Source organism: Aulonocara sp. 'chitande type north' Nkhata Bay, linkage group LG18, assembly GCF_057382095.1.
Source record: "Aulonocara sp. 'chitande type north' Nkhata Bay isolate Kocher_YH1m ecotype deep benthic linkage group LG18, A_spYH_male_GT1.1, whole genome shotgun sequence".
In the NCBI taxonomy this organism is placed as follows: Eukaryota; Metazoa; Chordata; class Actinopteri; order Cichliformes; family Cichlidae; genus Aulonocara; species Aulonocara sp. 'chitande type north' Nkhata Bay.
The window spans coordinates 38,712,417-38,731,250 of record NC_141361.1 but is presented as its reverse complement, the minus strand read 5'-3'; the positions used below and the strand labels follow the sequence as shown (position 1 = coordinate 38,731,250).

Here is an 18,834-nt window from a genome sequence, read left to right as displayed (position 1 = left end):
CACTGATGGCGGCAGCTGGTTAGTTTTAATATTACTCTTATTATTCTTTCTGGGTCACAAAATAAACTTTTAACATATTTTCAGGTGAGAATGTAGCTGTGTAAACCTCAAATATCTGCTCAGTTTATCAAGACACCACATATTTTCAAAAGCGCTCCGACATTTTCGGAGACGTCTGTTACCCACCAGCTCGATAGCGAGCCGGGGGCTAGGCTCACTAGAGCCGGTGAGAACTCCAGGCAAATTAAACATGATATGAGTCACTTAGATAACTTAAAAATGTTATTGTTTGGCTTTTTTCAGTATTTTATTTGTTCCTCAGTAAATCGGTTTGGCTGAGATTAAAGTTATAGTTTTTACACAGCTGAATAAACATCAAGCAGACAGCTGATCATCAGAAGTGTGAGATGCTCGAGAATATACTTCAGTATCCTGTTATATTTTAGACAGCAAGGAGCAGACGGCTGAGTTTATTAAACTCCACCGAAACAATCTGCAAATTTCATTAAAATTTAATAAACTATCATCTTGTCTTTATTGTTAGTTAGCACATATCTTAAACACTTAAAGCTGTAAGCTAATGATAGTTATATAAGAGCAGATGCTGCTGGTGCAATAAGCTGTACGTTTTACATCCAGTGGATGATGATCTGATTAGTCGACTAATCGCAAAAATAATCGGTGACTAGTCGACTATCAAAATAATCGTTTGTGGCAGCCCTAACCAACAGTATAATGTTTTTACATTGGAGCTATTGGTGCTTTTTAAAAGGAAAGTTGCAAAGATGACATGAACCAGGAACAGGTTTCTTGTCCTGATTCTGAATTATGGTCACCTGCAGGAAAAAACAGAAAAACATCCTGTTCTTCAATCAAAACAACAATTTTAACCTAACACATGTAATATCATGATTTGGTCTCAGAATATAAATATTATGTTCTATTAGGTATTTTTTATGTCCTTTCAAAAAGAATAGTGTTACTCGTCACTTATTACTCTTCTCGACTCTGCATAAGAGTCCAGCCTATTGCTCTTACAGTATACTATTCATAATAAAAGTACAATAACAATAGCATTAGGTAGTGACTGAGCAGCTGCCTGCTGCAGTCAGAGCAGCAGAGCTAATGTCTGAACTAGAGCACTGACTTTTAATTAGCATTAAATCACTTAGCTCAACAAAGTGATTTCTCTACTCAGTGTAAATTCGTTCGTGTACAAAGCTACCAAACACTGTTGTTTTCCCTTGCTGACTGCTAAAGGCATGAATTTATTGATTAGCTCAAAACACAAATTTAACTTACCAAAATAAAGTCAGGATGCCTTAGGTTCTTCTGTCAGTTACTCCCGTTTATTGTAGAACACCTAACACTGTCAGTTTGAAACAGATAGCTGTGGATATGGTTCTAGCTGCAGTCCCGGAGCAGAGACGTGGAAGTTTGTCGTGACTGCAGCTGACAATCAAAGCTGTCATGATGACGTTGCATCCCAATTTTACAGTTGATAATTAAAATTTAACTGATGAGAACTTAGACCCCTTGAACCCAAATCAGCAAGATGAGAACTACTAATAATGGCAGAATGAATCTTTCAGGAAATGTGATCTGATTAGACCTTTTTGGTCTTAATTTGACAGAAGGTGGGGTTTATAACACCAGAGGGTGATAGAGACGTTTTGGCTTCACTGTTTGATCTTCCATATACTGTCGTTGTGTATAATTAAATGTTATTAATAGTTAGTATTAGACATTGAGTTTTGGTTCATGCCTACTCACCTCCTTTAAATCCCCATCATTGTAGAGTTGATGCTAACATCTCTGTATAAGTGGTCTCACATTAACTCCAGTTGCCTAGGACGATGGAAACAACAGACAAATACCACAAAAACACACCAACATAAACACACCATCACTATACTTACATGTTACATGTGTGCAAAAAATACCTAAGAGACATATAATAGATAAATTCCTCAGAAGTCCTACGAGTCATTTTCAGCTTTGTATCTACCTGTATGTGCCCTTTTTGAAACAACAAAATTGTTTATTCAACATTCAGTATTTTCCATCCATTCATCTTCTTCCGCTTATCTGGGGGCAGCAGTCTAACCAGAAAATCCCCGGCCTCCCCCTCCCCAGCCACGTCCTTCAGCTTGTCTGGGGGAACACCAAGGCCGAGAGATATAATCTCTCCAGTGTGTCCTGGGTCTAGCCTGGGGCCTCCTCCCGGTGGGAAATGCCGGAACACCTCACCCAGGGGGCATCCTTGTCAGATGCCTGAACCACCTCAACTGGCTCCTTCCAATGTGGAGGAACAGCGGCTCTACTCTGAGCCCCTCCCGGATGGCTGAACTTCTCACCCTATCTCTAAGGGAGAGGCTAGCCACCCTTCAAAGGAAGCTCATTTCTGCTGCTTGTATCCGCGATCTCATCCTTTCGGTCACTACCCACAGCTCGTGGCCATAGGTGAGAGTAGGGACGTAGATTGACCAGTAAATCGAAAGCTTCCCTTTTACTCTCAGCTCTCCCTTCACCACGACAGACAGGTACAGCATCCGCATCACTGCAGCCGCAGCATCAGCCTGTCTGTCGATCTCCCTCTCCCTTCTCCCGTCACTCATGAACAAGACCCCGAGGTAATTAAAGTCCTCCACTTGGGGCAGGAAGTCGTCCCTGACCCGGAGTGGGCACTCCACCCTTTTCAGGTTGAGGACCATGGCCTCAGATTTGGAGGTGATGATTCTTGTTCCCACCGCTTTACACTCACTTCTAACCGTTCCAGTGCGAGCTGGAGGCCATCACCTGATGAAGCCAACAGAAACCCATCATCCGCGAAAAGCAGAGATGAGATTCTGAGACCACCCAATATTTTCTAACATGCTTAAGTAACTGTCAAGTGTACACATGCGCAAAATGATGAGGTGCTTGAGTGCTGTGGATGTTTCACAAACATCAACAAACTGCTCATTTTTACAAGTATTTAGCAGTATTCGCATAAGTCTTCTTTAAAAATGTAATAATTATTACAATTTGACTAGAGTTTATGCCTTGCATGGACCATCATGAACAATAACAATAATTGGGCTAAATCTTCATGCCTGAATACTGAGAAAACTGTTACAATGTATTTTACAAGGAACTACAAAAGTGCATTTTCAAATATTTCAGTTGATAGTAGGACTGTTCCATTGTTCACAATAATAATGGTATATATTTTTACATGATGTAACATTCTCATATCATCACTGTGTATGCAAGTGCTCTCAACACAGCCGTAGCACAAGTCACAACATTTCCACTAGGCCTTCATGGCTTTGGCTTCAACACCATCTGCAACAGTGGTGACAACACTTCTGACACTGACATCAGCATAAAGTGCTTTAGAACTCCAGCATAAATGGAAAGTTATTTGCTGACCGAACATTTCTGTAGAAAAATATGAGCAGTTTACAGTAGTATTCATTTCATGAAAGTAATTTGTTTTGTTTTTTTTAGTAATCATTGTCGCTTACAGTGCACGTCATTGACTATAGGAATATAGGAATTAATAGGCAACAGAAAACTTCTAAGAACTGTTGGGAATCATCATTGAATTTTAATGTCTCTATATTCTCTGTGTTACCATGATCTTCCATGTGATTAGTCAGTTTTCAGAGGCTGTGTTTAGAGCAGTGTGAGGTGAGCAGTCTGACCTGGACAATGCATATTTTTTTCTCTCCCAACATTCATTGGATTCTGCTCAGAAAATTCATTTCCAAGGGCCAGACTATTAAAGTGGAGTTGTGCTGTGATAGCCTCAGGGGTCTGAGTGGGAACATTAAGAGGAACAAATATAGAAACAACCTGTGCTCTTCATCAATGTACTATCTTCCACATGATTTAAAGTTAGATTCGCCTCCATTCAGCTTAGTTCACCTCCCATTGTAGAGGCCCAAATAGAAGAGGACATGGCAGGACTTCTAGTAAGAGATCAGAAATAGCAGCCATGCTGGAAATGTTCTAGAGGTACACAACAATTAATTATCAGCCAATTTTGAATCAAGTTTTGAACTTTATTAACTTGTTCTCATAACAGTTTGAGAATTAGTAATAAATGAAAGCACAAGTGTGCATTATATGTATAAAATAGATGAGTTCAGGTCTTAAGAAAAAGACAAGCTTTACAACAGGGAATGGACAGTGAAGTGGAACAGGTCAGCAGCACATTTTGTTACTACTTCTGGAATAAACATTTATTGTTAGACCAAGTTATTAGATATTGAAGATATTCCCACTAAACACTGGATTTCGGATAGACATGCACATCATGTCTATGTTTGGTTGTTGGTGACCAATTCTGGACATCTATATGATGTCCAAACTAGGCCTGCAGATTGGACGTCCAGCCATGACCCAGCTTGGATTGGATCAATATGTTGTTCAACATTTGACCTTTAGACTGGGTAATCTTTGTTTTTATTGACCTGAGAAGAGAAGTTGTTGAAATTACAAGAAGTTTGTGCAAATGTGCTTGTATGAACTGACTATCTGCTATCTGCTGCAAACTGCCTGTGGCAAGCTGGGGACATTTCTACTTGAAAACCACTGTGCAGCTGCTTACTTTTGTTTTAGCGTCAAGACCCCCCACGCCATCTTGGAGATGTCCACTGATCACTCTGCATCCTTTCACACATAACTGTTTCCCATGTCTCCCTTTGAAAACATGAGACCACAGCAGTATAAAAATGATGTATAAAATGAGTCTAAGTTTGATGTTGAAAGGAAGTCCACAATGACCACAGCATGTGCACGACTGAAGCTCCAGCCCCAGTCCATCTGTCAATTTCCTGCTGCCATTGCCCCTCACTCATGAACAAGACTCCGTTCTAAAACAGAATGATGTCTGGATTAATATTTGCATGTGTATTTTCATTCTGAGGCTGTAATAACAACTAATGTGGGAAATGTTACGTAGTATTTAGGACTTTATTCTCTATAATTTAGAGCACTGAAGTTCAGTACAAGTATCCAGTCCATCTATCCATTCTCTTCTCTCCTTCGCCTGGCCTCAGCCACCTGTACCCAAACTCCCACCCATGTAACAAGTAAGCTCTTAGTTTCACTAATCCTCCCTTTTCGTTTCACTTACTGTGTTTACGCATCAGCCGTTCACTGACCCTCGTCTCCCTCTCTGTCTGCTTGCTCCCTTGGTTGGATTTGTGTAAATAGATGTGTGACAATAAACTTTTTCACTGTGATTCGTGTGTGTCTGAGTGATCAGCTCCATGAGTGTATTTCTCATTACACATGACACTGAGGCAGTAAAGACTAGAGATGGACCGATCCGATATTACGTATCGGTATCGGTCCGATACTGACCTAAATGACTGGATCGGATATCGGAGAAAAATAAAAAATGTAATCCGATCCATTAAATATCACGAAAGCACCTCACAAAACTTGCAACACGCCGTAACTCACCTCAGAACGTTAGCATGTCGGAGCAGTATGCATCACGTGATAGAGCAGCTGTGGCATGCGGGACCTGTCGGTGGTCTGGATAGCATTTGGAGCTTCGCTAGCAACCTGGCATTTCATCTCCGACAAAGTTATCCCCGAGAGAAGTAAAGCAAGTGTGTAAGTCCATTTCTGAATGTTTGTAAAGCATTCCTGCGTTAAGCTTAACGAGCGACTGCCTCTCGCTCTCCGGCTGCTACTTCAATCATGAAACTGCTTAAATGATCAGCTGATCGGCTTTTCTGTCGCGAGTCCGTCTCTCTTGTTTGTTTTTGGCCCACTTTGCACCAGAAAGAGGAAACCAGCGGCTGAACAACAGCAGCACGTTTAAGCTTGATAAGCTGTTGTTAGAATTTATTTAATATTACTTTCTACACCAGGATCTTTTTCTACGTAGCTGACGCTGGTAACTGTGCAGGGGCGGATCTAGCAAAGTTTAGCCAGGGGGGCCGATAGGGCATTAACTGGGAAAAGGGGGCACAAAGACATACTTTTCTTTCTTATTCTCATTTAAAATGTCTAGCTTTTAATAAATAATTATCTGACACACAAAGTTTTAATTTGATGTAAAATGAATAGAAGTCAATTACTGTATATAGTGACTATTAAGTCTAATATATATACCCTAGTAAGCTATAGTACTTTTTCCTTTGGGAAGGTACCATCTGTGCAGTCTGCAATTTTGTTGAAGAAAGATGTTGAATCTATTTAATATTTCTTGAAAAATAATTGATTTCTGTTCATTTTTTTTCACACTGCATCAAATTAAGGTTGATTACGTCGATTAAGCATCATGAGGTGGCGCGTGAGGGGTGGTTCCTTATTTTTTATTTATTTATTTTTGTTGTTGCTGGGAGTTGGAACCCTATTAGTTAGGTTGCTTAATATTTACGCTAAGTACTCTTTAAAATACCAGAATAGGGAGGATGGTGTAGGTCTAAGTTTATTAGATTGATCAGTATTGCTGAACTATGAAATATTTTTTTTGTATACAGGTATAACAGAATAGCTTTAGTGTAGTTGTTGTTTTAAACTTGAGTATGAACTTGCAGACTTGCAAAATGCAGCAAGATATTTTAAAAAACAGTTTTGTTGATTAAAAAACACTATATCGGATTCATATCGGTATCGGCAGATATCCAAATTTATGATATCGGTATCGGTATCGGACATAAAAAAGTGGTATCGTGCCATCTCTAGTAAAGACGTTTGAAAGCATAAATTCTAATTAATCACAATTTTTCACAAGGCATTTTGTCTTTGGGTTTTTCTCCATTAGACATCAGCCTTAAACGTAGCTGCTTGTGTGCTTATAACACACATGAGCAGCAGTTGCCTAATTGTCTACAAATAAGAAATGTCTTTTTCCCCCGTTTGACTGATTAATTTGTTAACAGCTCAGATTTGTCTCACAGCTGATGATAGAAAATCGCACCCTGAGGGCCTATTAAGCTTTTTTTTTCCCCCTCTGGTGGAAACTTGATTAAGATGTTGCCTAGAAACAGGCTCCTCAAAAAATGGCGCTTGCTGAACCAAGAGTTTGAATTGAAGTCCTGTTCAGCCTGTATGTGCTAAATGCTACATGTTGTGAGACGGAAATATCAAAGTGCTACTACTCTTCACTCAGCTAACTGCAAAAAAGATACATCATGCACAACTTATTTATATATAAAACCTGCCTGGTTGTATTGTATGTACAAATACAACCTACAGTGCAAGTTATGATAAACGTAATGACCACCATATAATAAACCAGCAAACGCCTGCTGGCAATTATCATCACACTTCCTGTGTTTTTTATTGCCTGCATGAGTGTTTGGCATTCCCCGATGAGTATCAGTGTGAGATTTCTGGAAATATGTAACAGTTTGTTGTGTGTGTTTTTTCTGCACACACTAATTAATTTCAAAGCAGTTTAATTTATCCGTAGGTATTTGTATAGCACATAGCTGCACATTATCATAAAAAAAATTGATTGCATACTTCATATAGAGCACCTGTTCAGCAAAAACACACTGAAAATAACTTACAAGTCTAAATGATAATGCAATCCTTTTAAAAAATCAAAAGTCCAATTGAAATGAGAGCTCTGACAACTCTAGAAAAACCTAGTTTTAAAAAAAATCCCTGCATAGAGCAGGGCCTTCTTACTACACATCAGTGATCAGGAACAAGAAACTCCGGGTTTCTCTTCAGCACTGTAGCCAGCCTGACAAAGAGTCAGAGCTGTGTTTAGCCTACTGTGTAGTATGACTGTGTACAATAGACATATTTAGCAGTTTTACCAGGTTTTTTAATGTTGTAAGTTTAACACGTTTGTCTGGAACAGGTCTGTCTTGTAAATGAGATATTGGGTCTCAATGGGACAATGTGTGTAAATAAAGGTTAAATAAAATAAATAAATACACTCTTTCTCAAAGATCGAGCCTGATTTTCTTTTCTTCTACAGAAAATGGGATAACACAAACGGAAATTTTAAAATTCATACCATAGGTGCATCTACGAAAAATGTGTGTGTGAAGCATTACATAGAAAGAGCTTTTAAAAAGTACCTGTGTGAAGTTGTGTAAAGCGCTTTGAGTGCTCAGTTAGAGTAGAAAAGCATTATATAAGAACCAGTTCTGCAAGACTAGAGCAACCAGGAATCAAACCACAAACCTTCCAATTAGTAGATGACCAGCTTTACCTCCTGAGCTACAGCCACCCACCCAGAACAAACTCTTACATCTATACTTCTTTAACAATACCACACACAACAAAACCACAGCTCTAGTGATGACAGCCACCCTCTTGTTTTTATGGGTGTAGTTGTTGCCATGTCTCCTGGCTGCTAGTTATTACTTGAAAGGCCCTATAAGGTTTTCAAAGGAATTCAATATTGTGTAGAGCTCTGTAGTCTGATAGTGCCTCTGGAGTGTGTCAGGTGATTCTGAAAACTGAACTGACTTTCACACACTATTTGTAGATTAAACTCACGGGCAACTGGAGCAACGTGCAAACTGGGAAAGATCTTAAAGAAGGAAACACACGAAGCACGTGGAATATCAAACGTGTATTAATGGTATTAAGACTGCAGCTACATGGTGGGATGAAAGGAAAGACTCCTTCGTAGGAAACACTGTGTCTGAAGCACCAGTTCACGTGAAATAATCAAAGTCTGTTTCCAGGGAGATTTCACAGTTATGCATATTAGCTAAAAAAAACTCTCTAGTACCAACACTAAACAAGACGAAAAGGTAAGAGACAGAGAATGCTGTAGGTGTGCTGCAAGTCCTCGCTTTTCTTCCTTCCCCTTTCTTTCACTGCATCGATCACCTGTTTCCCGACGCAGTCATGAACAACAAACTATTTTTACACATCTGCACGGCACAATCAGACACACACGCTCAGCTTTAGCGCATCTATTGCAGCCTCCCAGTGCACACAGACATATAGAACACACACACACAGAAGTGTGTACGCGCTCGCTTGTATAAATTAATATACACACACTTAATCAGACTTAAAAATGAGTGATGTATTTCCTTTTTCCTCACTCGTTTGTGCATCACACGCATCGTGCAACATTAGCTGTACACACACAGCTATGGGCATGCTAAGGTTTGCCACATGGAATATGAGAGAAGAGGTTAAATGTATTCAACCAGTTTAAAAAACTGATGTTTGTTTTATTACAGTAGACTCATAGACCTAATGTGTTCTCAGTCTTCTAAAACTAGGCAAAGGGGAGTAGCAACTTTAATACATAATCCATTACATTAATTAATACATTAATTTCGCAGTATTCAACGCACTTATAGATCCAGAGGGTAGATTTGTAATTATTAAATTGTTAATACTTAACAAAAAGTTATGTATTTAAAGTATATATGGCCCAAATGTTGATGACCCCTCCATGTTTTTTTGGTGCACCTCTGAACACCTAGGTTGCTCACTTGTTCTTGGGGGCGACCTCAACTTTGGACTAAATGAAGAAATGGATAGGCTCAACACAGCAGGAACTCAGCAGTCCACAAATATACTTAAACAGTGCATGAGTGATTTCGGACTTTGCAACACATGGCGCTCCCGTCACTCCAACTGTAAGCATAACCATCAAATCCTTAGAAGAAGCCTATGTGTCCTGCCAGGAACAGGAAATACTGAACGAAATATGTAAAACTAAATTAAATGAAATTATTAATTTAAAAGATGCAATTCTTAGTACAAAGACTTTGCTTGAAAAACTTTGAACATGGTAACAAATCCGGTCAATTTCTAGCTAGCTATTTAAAAAGAAAGAAAGAAAAAATGGGGCGGCACGGCGGCACGGTGGTTAGCACTGTTGCCGCACAGCAAGAAGGTCCTGAGTTCAATTCCACCATCAGGCCGGGGTCTTTCTGTGTTTGCATGTTCTCCCCGTGTTTGCGTGGGTTCCCTCCGGGTACTCCGGCTTCCTCCCACCGTCCAAAGACATGCAGCTTGTGGGGATAGGTTAATTGGATAATCCAAATTGCCACTAGGTGTGAATGTGCGAGTGAATGTGAGTGTGAATGGCTGTCTGTCTCTGTGTGTTGGCCCTGCGACAGACTGGCGACCTGTCCAGGGTGTACCCTGCCTCTCGCCCTATGACAGCTGGGATAGGCTCCAGCACCCCCCGCGACCCTGAAAAGGATAAGTGGACGCGAATGGATGGATGAAAGAAAAAATGCCTATATGTGACATTAAAGACTTATCTGGGAACACGGTATATGACCCTGAAAGAATAAACACCACTTTTAGGGACTTATATAAAACTTTATATTCACTACAGATAAACCCAACTAAAAACTACCATGATAAGTTTCTTGACAACGTAACCCTTTAGAAATTACCAGACAGTCAAGCAAAGGCACTGGATTCACCACTGACATCAGGTGAACCCCAGGAGGCCCTAAAAACTATACCCAATAATAAGGCTCCAGGTCCAGACGGCTTTCCATCAGAATTCTACAAAGAATTCTGGACAAATCTGGCTACCACCAAGTATGAATTCATATTTACATTAGTCTCCTGCTACGACCAGGCAAAGACCCTGTATTTCCCACCAGCTATTGTCCAACATCCCTCATTAATGTTGACCATAAAATTATCTGAAAGCTCTCTAAAAACAGATTAGAGAAGAGAAACCCCCTCATAAAACATCCTGACCAAACCGGTTTCATAAAAGGCAATCAGTCATCAACAAATATATGTAGATTACTTAATTTAATAGACTATTCATGTAGTAAAAAAATTGAAACCACACTATTCTCTAGATGCCGAAAAAGTGTTTGACAGGGTTAACTGGAAATTTTTATTTGCAACTTTCCATAAATTTGGTTTTGGAAACTCTTTCACAAACTGGTTAAAATCTTATATTAATATTATAATTCCCCAAAAGCATGTGTTAGAACAAATGACCAAACATCCTCCAGCGTCTGTCTCCAGAGGGGCACCAGGCAGGGACGCCCACGCTCCCCTTTACTGTTTGCAATTTTTATTGAACCACCAGGAGCAGCAATTAAACAGGCTAAAGTGATGAAGGATATGAAATGCAAGAATGTAGAACATAACATCAGTCTTTATGCAAATGATGTGTTACTATTCTCCAGTACTCACAAACCACTCTCTCTGAGGTAATTATATTAATAAACTCTTCCCCATTATTCAATAAACTGGTTGAAATCTACAGTTATTGCGATTAATTGCTCCTTTCCATTATTCTTCTTCTACCCCACTGCAATATGGAAATATCAAATATTTAGGTGTTAATGTCTCTCGTAAGCTTGCAGATTAAACCACATCCGACTTTAAAAGAAAATAGAAGACGATCTTTCTAGATGGAAATCTCTACTCATATCACTCATTGGAAGGGTCGCTTCCACTAGGGGTGGGTTTAAAAAAAAATCAGTTTCCCAATTCAAACTGATTTTAGTTTGAATAATGTGATATCGATTCATTAAATCCTGAATCGGTTTTTAAATATAAATTTATTTTGCCAGAAACGCCAGCATCTCAGGTTAAAGCTCACAAAACTATTTCAATAACCACCAAACAGCTAAAACAGTAAATGATTAAAGAGCAGGTAAACGAATTCCACAAAAACCATGAAAACACAGAGCGCGGTTCGTTCACCTGACAGCACGTCTGCAGACATGCCGTCGGGTGCTGAAAGCAGACATCTCACAGATTCTGAAGCTGCAGGTTTCATTACTCCTTCATGTTTTTCTGTGTTTTATCCTCAGTTACTTTGACACAAAGGCAGCTGCTGTGATGCTCACACCTCTGATGAAGTCTCACAAGTGACAGCTTTGTTTTTATACATATATATGGATAAGTACTGATAAATGATCAGAATTATAATATTTCTGACTGTCTGAGTTAAAACTGAATCAGAATTGAATACTCAGCCCTAGCTTCTTGCCAAGAATCAGTAATTTATTTTCAATGATCCCAAGTTAACCATCACCAGGCTGGTTTAGATTTCTGGAATTGTCTATTTCTTTATTCCTTTGGAAAGATAAACCCCCATGTATTAGCTTCGAAATGCTACAAAGGACTAAGGATAAAGGATGACTAGCTCTGCATAACTTTCAACTTCTTAGCCAACAGGCTACAATTCATTTCAAGGTGGTTAAAACACCCTTTTAGATGAGCCCTGGATAGACAGCGATCAGGCACTATGCAGTAATATAGAGATTTCAGACTTACCATTCATTAGCTCAAACATTAAATGACATGTATGCTTCAAAAGCATCAACATCAGCTACGCTCTGGCAGCATGTTGGGATTTTCTAAAAATGACAGAGTCTTCACACCCAATTGGAACAACCCTGATATACTACAGAATAATAATATGATTAACTTCCAAGATTGGAGTTGTAGAGGAATTAAATACTTGGAACATGTATTCAAAGGAACAGACTTTATTACGTTTAACAGACTAGCTGTACAGTATGGTATTAACAAGAATCGATTTTTAGAGTATCAACAAATTAAATCTATAATTAAAAAGAAATTTAAACCTAATCAAGTAGAATTACGAACTCCATTGAGTGTGGTGCAATTCCTTAATCTCAAAACCCCAAATTACTGTCTAAAATATACAGGACAAAATAGATGAATCAATGTCTCTTCTTACTGCAAAACAGGAGGCGGCTCTATCAGTCAGCTTAGATCAGACCTTCCCAAAGTGTGGGGCCCATGGCAGGTGGGGCGCGGGATGAAAAGGGGGGAAAAAAACAAAACACTTGGACACTGCCAGCACGGGGCGCCTACAGAAACGCAAAGCAGGAGATGAAGCATCGCTGAATATGTTTCCAAACCAACTTCATTCTAAGCCAAAGACTAGAAAATATGGTGAAGCAAATCTGCCCTTTGGCTTCACCTGCACAGGTGCCGAGGTAGGTCTCCCTGCAGGATTGGTTTTCCCTTCGTCGGGAGCAGCGCTGGGCTGTTCAAATCACGGACAAACAGTATCCCACATTCTTGATTTTTAGTTCACAAACACATCTCATAATGACTAACTACTCCTGACATTTTGGAGATGTTAGCTCTTTATACAGTAAAGTTACAGCGAGATACAAATAACATCAGGCTGATCCTGCCACGATTTGTTCCCCCGGTTCAAATCACGGACTAACAGGATCCTACAGCTGTTTATGTTTTTGAACCCATTTTGCACAGAGAGGCATTTTTTGAAAAATGTATTGAGATCAATGTTGAATATTATTACACAGAAAAAAACAACTACAGTAAAATAATGACACCGTGACGCCTCTGCCTTTGTAAATGGAGGGACAGTAACTGTATGTATGTAAGTGTGTAAAACCTGCAGACAGTCAGATTAACAGTATTTTGTCTCTATCTGCCATTCTGCTATTCATCTCATGTAAACAATAATGTGGCGCACAGCGTGACATGAAAAAAGGCACATACCTTTGACGGTGCGTGACGAACTCTGTATTCCTCGTCCACACGTAAAGGCAAAAAAGGAGTTTTAAAAAAATCTCAGTTTTCGGTGATTCAAAACACCGTTTACGTGTGGACGAAACAGCTGCGTTTTCACAAATACCCCTGTAGGTGAGGACCCAGCGTAACAGAGTTAGTAGTTTATTTTCTTACTACCTGTAATTTATTGCAGATTACTTCTATTTGCTTAATTGTTTACTAAATGTTTGAGGTGTGAAATAAACCGCAGTGGAGCAAAATATGGGCGTGTGCGGTTGGAGGATGTGTGCGTGCACGCGGGGGGCGCGAACATTTTTCTTGTAAAACAAAGGGGGGGCCAGCAAAGAAAGTTTGGGAACCACTGGCTTAGACCAACAATTCTGGTCTCAGATATGCTTAAAAACCTTTAAATGGATTAGAAACCCCAGTCTACAATTAACACAACATAAAATACTACACAGAGTGCACTATACAGGTCAACAGATGTCAGGATGGGTTTTACATCTTCTAACAACTGCTCACACTTTCATTGATCGGCTCCATCACCTAGTGGGGGCTTGGTGGTCATGGTTTTGTCTCGCCTTTGTTATTGTAGTTCATGTGGGGGTGGGTACAGGCTCGGGGTATTGGGGATTCCCTAGGGACGGGTTTCTTGGGGGTCTCAATCTGAGGGCTGTGGTCATGACCTGGACGGGACTCTGGTGGCACTTGGGTGGTGTTCTTTTGGTGGCTGCATAGAGCAGGGGTGGGGGAGGGTATGTGCCGGTTGACATACATTACCTTGGTAGCTGCACTGCTCTTGGGTGGGTCCAGGGTGGGCTTGGGGTTCAGGCTGGTGTATCCCTGTGGTTGTGGGTGGGTGCATGCACGGGGATGTGTAATGCGTTCATTTCATTACTTGTATATGTGTGCATGAGGTTGGGAAGTAATGTTTGTGTCTGTGTGCCTGTTTAGGGTTAGGGTTAGGCTTAGTAAAATTCAATATTTATTATATTACTTTTACTAATGCTTATGCTGGTCGTTGCTGTGGTTTCCCTACTGTGTTGTTCTCTTTTTGCTTGTTTTTTTTCAGCAGGTGATCAAACAGATTTTTATTGTCTTTTCTCTCTTCTCCTCCGTTTTTCCTTCCCTTTCCTTCTGTTGAGTCTCTTCCCAACTTCTCTTTACTTCATCCTTCTCTTTCCCATCCTGTGCGTTTTGATTGCAGACAATAGTTCAGATTGCTACAGTGTCAGACAAAGGTTTGCTTTTTTAACAAAAGACTTTTATATCAGATTATATTCTTGTGTAGAAATGAGGTAGTGACTTATGTAGTTTTGTCTGAGTTTCACACCTTTATTTGTAGACATATGTTTTAAATAGGATCAAAAGCTCACTTGCTCAAATTATCCAACCTGCGCTCATGCAGCTAACAGCACTGTTCCCTCTAAGCTGCACGTGTGCAGACTGCTGACGGGGTCTCCGCACACAGACAATCTGCGCTGCGCACAAAAAAAAAAGTCCAACATGAATTGAAAATAAAATAAACACGTTCTGTGCTATTTTGCAATGTGAGCCAGTGAGTGACCAGTGACTGGCTGTTCCAGCCAATGATGCGATTCACAAACGCTTTTATGCAGCTAATCAACGTCCTTATGCTAGTCATCATCCTTATTCGCCGCCATCCGTATTTTAGCTAGCAAAACGGTGTGGCAGATGAGGAGTGAACAAGCATTAGAGATGGGAAAAGGACACACAGGAAAAATAAGTTGAACTAGAAAGTGCATTTTCTGAAGAAACTGCAGTGTGAATGCTTGAATCTGAATGTATGCACTGAAATGAATTAATTACTGAATTTAAGTTAAAAATCTTGAATGAGATAAAAAAAAAAAAACCCGAATTTAACCTGAAAACAAAAGTGCTGAACTGCTAAAAGCTGAAGGTTACACAGAAGAAGAAGTTGGAAAAAAGCTGAAAATGTTTTAATTGTAAATTAGAAAAACCTAAGAAATGAGAAAAGAACATTTAGAGTCAGAAAACATCTGAAAAAATATTAAAAGGTCATATTCTTTGAATCACTGAATGACTAAAATGTGATCCCTCCACTTGGACCCACACAGTTTAAAAAGTTTACATCTCTGAGCTTTGAAAGACAAGATGTTGGAAAAAGAACAACGATGGCGACGTTTTGAGGGTAAAATGATGGCTTTAACACTGTGGACACAGCAGCAGTTGAAAGAGAAGTGTTTAAGATGAATCTTGGCAGAGTGAGAGAGAGAGCTCGTTAAGCAGGCAGGTGTGAGCCTGGTTGCTATAGTGACCGCACCCAATGGCTCCATACACACGTACACAGACATGCGCCTCACTTTTGCTGCTTAAAATGAACAGAAAAGTCAGGCCGAAACAAATCGCTCCCAAATGAAAAGTAAAAGTCGTATTGACAAAATTCTTTCACCGTGAGCGACAGCAATGTCTAGTCTACCTAATTCTCAGTTTTCATGCCTGTGGAGCTTATTATATGGACGTGGTGACAGTGGAAAGACACCATGCTCTTCTGATTTTCAAACGAACCTTCTGAGCCATTTTAACATTAGAGTCTATGGAAGAGTTGGAGGGAGGAGGCTGTGCATTGGTGACATTTATGAAAGAACCATAACACCTAATACAATAGTAAACACATTGGATGAAAGAGGACAGCCATGGCTACGTTTTGAGGGTAAAATCATACCTGTAGAGCAAACGCTGCGGACACAGCAGCAGTTTTAAAAAAGATTTTAAGATTAATTTTTTTGCTCCTCTCACTCTAGCAGTTGAGCTGCCTCACTCTAGCCCCAACATTCCGTCCCATACACACCCATTATAAACTCTGAAACGGGTGAAAAAACATCATGAAACTTAAACTGGAACTGAAGAAAAAGTATAATAGATATTGAAAAGATAAATACAAGTTGAATAGTTGAATGTCTTGTCTTCGTTTTAAAGTTTGAATGGTGGCTCTATGTCAATGTATGTGGAAGTAGTAAGAGTTTAAAAATGAGTAAGTTGAATGAGGATTTGAAGGGTCTCCCCATTGAAATACATTATAAATTTTTGTTGAATAAAGTTGAATAAAATTAAAAATATAAATGTTAAAAATATGAAAAATAGAAGCAGTGTTGTCCAAAAGAATAGGAATCTAACGGTGTTTGAATGGTTTTTCTAAGTTGAACGGTTTTGAAGTTATAGGATTACAAAAAACGTACGGAATAGATAAAATATAATAATAATAATAATAATAATAAAGATTAGAATAACAATACTGTGAATGCTTTTCAAGCATTCACACTAAATATAGGTTCTCAATCAGATTTGTGCTCATCTAGCGTATTTATAATTTTCATTAAATTGATCATTAAATACTGTCATTAAATACATTTCTACTACTGTACATTGCAGACAAAGAGTTACAAGACTCTTTCCCAGACCACAGTATGACAGTCTCACCCAGTACCAGGAGCTTCGCACACTGGCTAATACTCATAATACAAGTCAGAGCTTTATAATAAAATGTCAAGTGTGTTTTCAAAATTGGAGTTTATAGTTGGCTTTGTTTGGTTGGCAGTTCATGTTTTGCCATAGTTAAAATTAAATATTTATACTTCCAATAGTGTTAACATTTTACAGAGGTTATGAACAAGATTGTTGTCATTTTTACTGTAAGTGGGACAAAGCACTTAATTAAAAGTATTCTAACAGTAATGTAAATGCTGTAATTTGGTTCTTTTAATTAACCGTGTAACTTGGATGGATGCGATGCTGGCGTGACCATGGTGCTCACGTCTGATGTTGCTCACAGCGGTCACCGAGGGACCGCTCAGGGAGTTTGTGTGTTTGCTCAGACACATAAAAAATTAGAGGGAACAAAGCTAACAGTCTGTGTTGTAGCCATTCCTTTTGAAACTCCTTGCTCTCATTATCTGACCACACAGCAGTCATGCAGAGCCAAATGTGTTACAATGCAAGCAGACAGACAATCTTCAGGACGTACACGTGGTAAACTGTGAAAACTATTCTTTCCAGGGATAAATGTTCAGGTCTTCTTCAATTTCCTATCACAAAAAATGCTAGAAGGTTTCTGAATGCAACCGATTTTGTATTGTTACATAATGTAAGAAACTGTGACATTCCGATGTGTTTCTCAGTGTTCCAGAGAGTTTACCGTCAATCCAACATGTCCTCTGGGAGGTGTTTGTATGCTGTGTGCTGAGAGGGCAAAATCTTCCCATGCTGTCAGCGTTCTGACTCCTGCTCAAGAAATTAACATTTCTTCAGCATCCTGACAAAGACCAAGCAGGGGTCTGTCTTCCTATGTTACCAGTACTCTTTCTTTCGCCATAGTTAAATCTCATCACCATAGTTGGAAAACCTGTTTCACAGATTACTGCCGAAATTAAACCTGACATGCTGAGCAGTGTACCGAAAGAGCTAGTCGTGATGTTGATGCTTAAACTTATTGAACTTATCATTGTGAAATAATATGGATTGTACACTATTTGCTTTCACTCACCCATCCAGTTCGTTGAATTCAGGTGTTCTAATCACTTCCATGGCCACAGGTGTATAAAATCAAGCACCTAGGCATGTAGACAGTTTCTACAAACATTTGTGAAAGAATGGGTTGCTCTCAGGAGCTCAGTAATTTCCAGCATAGTACAGTGATAGGTCCTGTCCAGTCCAGTCGTTAAATTATTACATATCAGCTGTTAGTGGTATTATAACAAAGTGAAAGTGATTGGGATCTACATTTCCAATCCCAAACTGCTGTGAGATTAGTGAGACCATATGCTCCTTGTCTACCAGTGTTATTCTTATAGCCCTATGGGCTTCCCTCCAACATGTTCCAACAATCATCAGCATTTTCTCTGTTTGCATGTATGTAGTTACTTACATAGAAAAATTGGGGCATAACTGTATGTAGATTGCAAATAGGGGCCTGAGAGCCTGATTCAGTAACATATGCAACCTTTGTTAACAAAATATTCCTGTGTGCACATTTCTTGAATCCCAGGGATATTTTGAGTGTGGATTTATTTTTGCAGTTGCTATATTACAGTCATAATGTACTCTATATTTTCAACATAGTGTTCAATATCTGCCATCACAGGCATGTGAACTTGAGTGACATCCCATTCTTAGTCCACAGGGTTTAATATGATGTCAACCACTGTTTGCAGCTCTGACAGCTTTAACTCTTCTGTGAAGGTTGAGGTGTGTGTTTACCAGTGATGGGAATAACAGCGTTACAAGTAACGGCATTACTTTTTTCAGTTACGAGTAATCTAACTAATTACTATTTCTATCATTACAACGTTACTGACAAGAAAATGTGGTCGCGTTACTATTTTTCAACAAACAGACAATTGAAGCTGTGTT

General features: G+C 39.4%; 1 protein-coding gene across 4 annotated transcripts in view; it reads right to left on the bottom strand.

The window, feature by feature from the left end:
* LOC147309152 (disks large-associated protein 1-like) overlaps positions 1 to 18,834 on the bottom strand; it is a 168,637-nt gene that overhangs the window by 120,570 nt on the left and 29,233 nt on the right. The window contains exon 2 of one of the 4 annotated variants that reach the window (XM_086270641.1): positions 1,774 to 1,848. The exons of the other annotated variants lie outside the window; for them this stretch is intronic. The gene's annotated coding sequence lies outside the window, so the exon portion shown is untranslated. The remainder of the gene's footprint in view (positions 1 to 1,773; positions 1,849 to 18,834) is intronic. 4 annotated transcript variants of the gene reach the window in all.